Genomic DNA, 8,935 nt, shown 5'->3' on the forward strand with positions numbered 1-8,935 from the left:
TTCCCGGTACACCGCCGGAGGCATTCATATAGAGTCATACTTTGTTCCAGTATCGAGTTGTAAATAAATAGAAGTGTGATGATCATCATTAATAGAGCATTGTCCCAAATAAAAAAAGAGAGAGAGGCCAAATAAAAAAGGAAAGGCCCAAAAAAATATTAAAAAAAATAAAAAGGGACAATGCTACTATCCTTTTTCCACACTTGTGCTTCAAAGTAGCACCATGATCTTTATGATAGAGAGTCTCTTGTTTTGTCACTTTCATATACTAGTGGGAATTTTTCATTATAGAACTTGGCTTGTATATTCCAGCAATGGGCTTCCTCAAATGCCCTAGGTCTTCGTGAGCAAGCAAGTTGGATGCACACCCACTTAGTTTCTTTTGTTGAGCTTTCATACATTTATAGCTCTAGTGCATCCGTTGCATGGCAATCCCTACTCCTTGCATTGACATCAATTGATGGGCATCTCCCTAGCCCGTTGATTAGCCACGTCAATGTGAGACTTTCTCCTTTTTTGTCTTCTCCACACAACCCCATCATCATCTTCTATTCCACCCATAGTGCTATATCCATGGCTCACGCTCATGTATTGCGTGAAAGTTGAAAAAGTTTGAGATTACTAAAGTATGAAACAATTGCTTGGCTTGTCATCGGGGTTGTGCAAGATGAGAGCATCTTGTGTGACGAAAATGAAGCATGACCAAACTATATGATTTTGTAGGGATGAGCTTTCTTTGGCTATGTTATTTTGAGAAGACATAATTGCTTTGTTAGTATGCTTGAAGTATTATTATTTTTGTGTCAATATTAAACTTCTATCTTGAATCTTTCGGATCTGAACATTCATGCCACAATAAAGAGAAATACATTGAAGAATATGCTAAGTAGCGTTCCACATGAAAAATTCTGTTTTTATCATTTACCTACTCGAGGGCGAGCAGGAATTAAGCTTGGGGATGCTTGGTACGTCTCCAACGTATCTATAATTTTTGATTGCTCCATGCTATTATATATTCTGTTTTGGATGTTTAATGGGCTTATTTATACACTTTTATATTATTTTTGGGACTAACCTATTAACCCAAGGCCCAGTGCAAATTGCTGTTTTTTTGCCTATTTCAGTGTTTCGCAAAAAAGGAATATCAAAGGGAGTCCAAACGGAATGAAACCTTCGGGAGCGTGATTTTTGGAACAAACGTGATCCAGAGGACTTGGAGTGGACGTCAAGCAATCAACGAGGAGGCCACGAGGCAGGGGGGCGCGCCTACCCCCCCCCCCCCTGGGCGCGCCCTCCACCCTCGTGGGCCCCTCGTGGCTCCACCGACCTACTTCTTCCTCCTATATATACCTACGTACCCCGAAACCATCGAGGAGCACCATGAAAACCTAATTCCACCGCCGCAACCTTGTTCTGGCTTCTGTTCGTCACTGGTCTGTATCTCAACTTGATGTCCAAAATGCTTTTCTAAATGGTGAGTTGCATGAGGAGGTTTATATGCAGCCACCACTAGCATACTATGCTCCTGATGGTATGGTTTGCCGACTTCGCCGCTCCCTCTATGGTCTTAAACAGGCCCCTCACGCCTGGTTCAAGTGGTTCGCCTCTGTGGTGACTACCGTTGGCTTCTCGCCCAGTGATCATGACCCCGCGTTGTTTGTTCACACGTCTCCTCGTGGTCGGACTCTTCTCCTTCTATATGTTGATGCATGATCATCACTGGTGACGACTCTGACTACATTGCCTTCGTTAAGGCTCGCCTTCGCGACCAGTTCGTCATGTCTGATCTTGGTCCACTTTGCTATTTTCTTGGGATTGAGGTTTCTTCGGCCTCTGATGGCTTCTTCATATCCCGGGAAAAATATATTCAGGATCTTCTTGCTCGAGCTACTCTCGGTGATGAGCGCACTGCTATGACTCCTATGGAGCTCAATGTTCAGCTTCGTGTTTCTAACGATGATCCTCTTCCTAATCCCACTCGCTATCACCACCTCGTTGGGAGCCTTGTCTATCTTGCTGTTACGCGTCCTGACATATCCTATCCTGTCCACATTCTCAGTCAGTTTGTTTCAGCCCCCACCTCTGTGCACTATAGTCACCTCCTCCGTGTTCTACGATATCTTCGTGGCACGATCTCTCATCGCCTTTTCTTTCCTCGCTCCAGCTCTCTCTAGCTCCAGGCCTACTCTGATGCTACGTGGGCCAGTGATCCCTCTGATCGACGCTCGCTGTCTGCTTACTGTGTCTTTCTTAGTGGCTCTCGTATTGCCTGGAAGACAAAGAAACAGACTGCAGTTTCTCGCTCGAGTACAGAGGCTGAGTTGCGAGCGATGGATATGCGGACGGCTGAGGTGATCTGGCTACGATTGTTACTTGAGGATTTTGGTGTGTCTGCTACTACATCGACTCCCTTACTGTCAGACAGCACCGGTGCTATCAATATTGTGCGTGACCCAGTGAAGCATGAGCTCACCAAGCACATCGGTGTGGATGCCCACTTTGTGTGTGCTGCTGTGTAGGATCAGATTCTCGCTCTTCACTATGTGTCCTCTGAGTTACAGTTGGTGGACTTCTTCATGAAGGCACAGACTCGAGCGCAACATGGCTTCTTGCTCTCCAAACTCAGTATTGTTGATCCACCATGAGTTTGAGGGGGGTGTTAGTTGTGTATAGTCCCCTTTTCTGTATATCCCCAGTGTATAAGGGGCTTCCTGGATTTTACCTCACATGTATATGTATTGGCCTTTGGCCCCCTATGAAAGATAGTTGCTCATTATCCAACAGAACTATCAGCGTAAATTCAGCAACCTAGGCTTCTTGGTTTTGATAGGTCACGGCATTTTGGAGCTTAATTTTAGTGTTGGAGTAAGTTCCGGTCAAAAAAGAAATTTTGGGCTTTGGGTATCGTTCTTGTTCATGTATATATATCCTTGTTTGTTGCAGCTTTTTAGTTTCTTATGTTGTCTTAGTTGTCTCATATGCTCATGTTAGGCTTTTGTCTACAGGATTAACAATAAAGCACTGCTGCCAGTTCTCACATTTGGCGCAACATCGCACCGTGTTCTTTGGTTGATCTGGTCAAAATACAATACTAAAGTGAGCATCTTCTACTTATCAACGTCTTAGTGGAATAAAAATAGAGATTGGAACCTTGATGTTATGCCACTTTAAGGACACCTTGTACTAGTCCAATCATACCTTGAAAAGGTGTCATTCTCATCCTAGTCGTCCCAAATCCTAGAGTGTTGTGGGTTTCTTCAGTATTGCAAAAGCAATTCCAACTAAGTGAAAGTTGGTGTGCATTGTGTGCATGTTTTTTGTTTATATGAACCTAGCAATGACCAAGGTCTAATCCTTGCTCAACCTTGGGTACGTGGGATGGATTTTTTGCGAAGTATGATCCTATCTTATCTTTCTTCGCATGCTTAAATAGGGACACTACTACATTGAGGTTTGATCTTGTGTCAACAACCATAAGATGGATGCTTTTATGAAGTTCAATAATTCCATAAGGAGCACATGGAATTCATGTGCTCCTGTGAGCATCCACTCCCTTAATAAAAGTGTATGATCACTGCAATTCAAGTTCATGGTGTAGCTTCCTTAGATGTCCACATTTTCAGAAAGCCTTTGCAATTTGTCGTCCTAAGTCACATCATTGCTAACATGCAAAAGATCATCCCCAAGTAGCCATAATGTTTGAAATATGCATTATGTATAGCTCCATGTTAGATGTTTAGATCATACCTATTCAACACTCTAAAGTTTCTTTGAATGTTCTCTTTTTGAGCAAGCTTTTCCATTCACTATCTTATGACACATCATCACTAGCAAGCAAAACCATGCCTAAGGAGCATAATCGCAATATACAATCACATAAATCATCAAATCATTATCTCTTAAAAGTGTAGCCTCATTCTATCTATTGAAGATGTAAGAAGTAGTGACAGGTAGTCAGGGATGCACGGTTCCATCGCCGGGTCTCATGTGGACCCCTGCCTTGCAACATGTAAAATTTGTACATGCATGTGATCACCACATCCCGGCCTCACAACCCCATCGACTGTGTCGGAAATCAAAAGAGAGGGCATGGACAGGCCCGCATTTTCTTTGTGCATGTGCTCCATCCATTTAAGTGTCACCCGCCATGATGGCTAATATGCTCCAATGTCTACAGACTCAGACCAAACAGAACACAAATGACAAGCACTGACATGGTTTGAGTAAATTTATACAAGTTAGTGACTATGAGCTGAAATCGATTCAAATATTATTTTTCTGGGAGGCCAACACATTAGTTCATGGATTGTAGTAGTGATGCAACATATCTCTACTATGAGAGTGAACTCTACGATCAACTAAAAGAACACATATGGCAGATCATCCTCCTGGCATGCATTAGCATAAATAGTTGGCTTCGAGAGTTTGACCATCAGTAAAATATGACCCTCATAGTTGATCTAATATGTAAAATATTCCATTTAGGGTCATAAAATCGCAACCAATTAAATTCCTTACTATGAATTTCATACAATTATCCCAACTTGATCATTGATGCCTTCTACAATCATGCATGTGCACTTTGTGAGGAGGTCAAGCTCCCGAGCTCCAACATGCACTTGTTCCTTGTCGTGATAAATGACTTTTCCATTGAAAATATGCAGAACCAGAGAAAATTGTCCTCATAGTCAAAACCAATTCACACGGAAGGAAATCCAGTTGAATAGATAAATAAATAAATATCATCTTCACCACCTAATTTTGCTTAAAACCAAATTTGTTAAAGTTCCCTAATGTGTATTAGAATTGAGTAAGTTGTGCATTTAATAAAGAACTAACCCAATCAAACAAACTACATGTTAAGATAACAGAGAACTAGCTAGCTTGTGTTCATAACGCAGTAACAACTAATTAAAGCAACACTTCAACACCACCACATGTAATGTCAGTCGTGTTGTTTACCATGCTGACATGTGAAGCCTACTAGTTGTTGCTACTTCGTGTAGAATACTTGATTGGCGCGCAAATCCTGATGCTTACAAATCCTATGATTGAGTGGGATCCATCACCATTGCAAAAGCCCATGAAGATGTATAATTGGTATCTCATGTATATAATGTGAACCTAGCAACTCTACTCCAGTTCGACCTCATGTACGCAGGACGACTCCTTTGAGAATTATGATCATATTACTCTCACTTCTCACACTTAAATAGGAACATTGTTGTAGGAGTATATTAATATTTGATGTATGTTGCAACAACCATGCAATTGTGATTTCATGCAATTCAATACTGACACAAGGAGCAGTTGAGCATTCATATACTATTACCATGTCCTCTCCTTCAGTGAAGCAGCTCCCCAGAAAACCTTTTGATCGTATCATGGTATCAGTTGAAGTTCCTATTGTAGTTTCTCTAAGTTCCCACGTTGTTTAGAAAGCCTTTGCATTATTCATCGTAAGCTGCATCATTGCTATATCGAGTAGAAACGGATCTAAGATGCCATAATCTTCACAATATACAATCTTGTATCAACAAAATGTCATTGAAACATTGGTTGTTAAAAGCCCTACCTAATACTTTGTGTCTAAGCATGAAATGAGTGTTGTCATAGTTAGCAGGGAGGCGTGATTCCATCACTTTTCCGCCTTGAAATGCGCCGATGGTGTGCTCACCAGGAGCGGATCAACTATCCCTCCTACCCAGGCAACCAACCGGACTTCTTAGTGGCACGACATGCTCTATATTGGATGATTTCCTATAGTTTTATTTGAAACAGTGGGATATTAGACACCTTGATTTGTGAAAAAAATCACCCAAGTTTTGCGAAGTTTCCGCTTCCTCCAATGGTGCTCACGGGTGATATCCGCCTCCTTGCATTGCAACCCCGTTTACTCCGTCCGAGAGACATGGCATGGTCAGTCTTGTAGAGGTGCTCTGTCTTCCTCACATTCTTTGCCTATTGCTCAATTCATGCTAGTGTGCCATGAGGGAAAATTGGCTTGGATATATTTAGACTTGGACTGAAGTGAACAAAACGCCAAGTTGCCAATTTCCCCGCCAAGATTTTAATGATTAAAGTGAACGTACTTGACAAGTTAAAGGACACATGCACATTTCACTCCATGATAAATGGTACAATAATTGTTATTATTGTTGCTACTAATGACATGGTTTTGATAAGTTATAAAAGTTGGTAACCAACCAATTAAATTCTTTGGGTGTCTCGTATAATTATCCTACCTGGACCTTTGATGGCTTCTACCATCTTTTTGCACTATGTCACAAGAACAAATTCCTGGGCTCCACCATGCACTACATGACTTTAGTTTGGAGTTCTTGGCCCTTTAATTAACCTGGTGTCAAAAATAATGATCAAAACAACATCTTTACACAAGGAGGTAATGACAGGGATTATTCTGCCGGCAGAGTTTCTAGTGAACAAATTACCTAAAAGACTTTCAGCAAGGCAATTCTTCCCTTTAATCTGTTAGATTATAAAGTGATTTTCAATCACTAAAAATAACATCATCGATATTCTCACATTTGTGAACGCTATGCACTTTAATGCACTTATATGATTATATCGCCAACACACAAACTAAGTGTGGAACCTTAGAGGTGCCCGGATTCAAAGAAATTAGTACAAGTTGATCAGATGCGCCATCTCCATCAATTCAAAAAGAGAATTCAACATTGTATTGCCGTCGGTCCTGATGCTTCCAAGTCCTAGGATGTTTGTGGACTTTATCAGAAATGAACCAATCAATGAACGAGGTTTGCTCATTGCTTGACCTCTAGTATATAGGATGGTTCTTTGTGAATTATCACATGCTCCATGTCTTCTCACGCTTAAATCGTAACACTACAATATTAATTTCTGATACCATGTGTTGTGACTACCCAGCTATGGATGCTTTCTTTCAATCCCAATGATGGATGCTTTCATACAATGTAATGCTGCCACGGACATGATAGGCATTTCGATCATATCAATTCAAGTTCACTCTATAAATTTCTTTAGGCGTCCACATTTCTTAAATCGCATCATTACATTGGGCCTAAGCAGCCACAGTATTTGCAATATGCAATCATGTTTTGACAAAAAATATGAATTGACACCTTTTTTATACAATCGAATCATCACTTGGTTAAGACCCTAACTAATAGTTGAAACTAGTAGCTTTAGCTAGTCCCATCACTACCTCCCCACCTCACAACCCTATTGATCATGCCAGCAAACATGAGAGGGCGTGTGGCCAGGCCTCTAGGGCCGCTGAGTTTCCCTCAAGTGGTCAGCACACTGCCCAATCAAGATCAGCATGCCACGACGGCAAGTTTCTGGACCAAAGTGAACACAAATGACAAGTCTTCATCACCTACATGGTTTGGACAAGATATACAAGTTGGTGACTGTGAGCTAAACTCATACAAGTAAATATTTCCAGGAGACCGACTAGGCATCAGTGTGAAGCAACAGGCATGGACAATAGGAGTGAAAGCTATGATGATCGCAAAGAAGACATCTGACAGACCATCCTTGCAGCATGTGCCGGCATATTTAGTTTGACTTTGGAGTTTAATTGTCAATAAAAGAGGATCCACTCGGTTGATCTAGTATGTGAAAAAAACAAAATACATTTAGGATCCTGAAATCAGAGCCAACTAGGCTTCATATCAAGAACCTCGTATAACTATCCCAGGCCATCCCATGGCACCGCATCAGGAGATCAGGCTCCTGAAACTCCAACATGCACTCCATGCCTTTGGTTATGAATTCTTGGCCCTTTACTTTGATCAACCTCAATGTTAAAATTAATGGTCCGGACCAACCTTCAGTGGTATTTCACAAACCAACTTCTTTACAAAGGAGTTAATGTCAGGGATTATTCCGCCACAGGGTTTCTAATGACAAAATCACCCACAAAATCCTTCAACAAGGCAGATGTGTAAAGAATTGACAATAAAATGATGCCACCAATTCTCGCACTTGTCTACACTCTACACTGTATTTTTCTATTCGGTTGAACCAATAGAACATTAAAGTTACAATCTTGTACTTACCAACGACCTAATAGAGTAAAATGAGAGATTGGAACCTTTAAGATGCCATGGTTGGAGTTAATTGAAAGGTGATCAATACAACCCTTAATCATTTGAGCTACCACAATGGTCGAACTGCTAGCAAGGTTAATTTTCCACTTGACCATCATGATGTTGCTACTTCCTGTACAAATCTAGGTCGGTATAGTCACAAATTCTGATGCTTCCAAGTCCTAGGATATTGCAAGTCTCATCAGTATTGCAAAAGTAGATCCAACCAAGTGCAAATGTGTGCCTATTGCGTGCATGATGTATGCTTATATGAACCTAGCGAGATCGAGCTATGCTCCTTACTTGGACCTTGGGTGTGCAGGGTTGGCTTCTTTGTGAATTGTGACCCTATTCTACCTTGCTTCCCACTTAAATATGAACACTACTACACTAAGGTTTGATGCCATGTATTGCAACAACCATTCAATGGATGCTTTCATGCAGAACACATGGGCCTTTGTGCACTATTCTGAGCATCCACTCCCTCAATGAAGTAGGCCCTATTAAACAACTTGATCATATCAATTCAAGCCTTCACATTTGCCATCTTAAAGTGCATTGTCACTAACAGGCAAAAGTTGGCCTAAGCAGTCATAATGTTTGAAATATACAATCGTGTATAGCTTCCTACCAGATGTTTGGATCATATCAATTCAAGTTCAGTGTAGCTGCTCAGATGCCCACATTTTGAGAGAGGCTGCACATTCATCTATTAATTCCATCATCACAAACGAGCAAAATAAAGCCTAAGCAGCCATACTTCACAATGCACAATTCACATATCGACCCAATATCATTGAATCGTCATTTAATAAAAGTTGAATCAGTAATAACCCCCC

The sequence above is a fragment of the Triticum aestivum genome, chromosome 7D (assembly GCF_018294505.1).
Source record: "Triticum aestivum cultivar Chinese Spring chromosome 7D, IWGSC CS RefSeq v2.1, whole genome shotgun sequence".
Classification (NCBI taxonomy): domain Eukaryota; kingdom Viridiplantae; phylum Streptophyta; class Magnoliopsida; order Poales; family Poaceae; genus Triticum; species Triticum aestivum.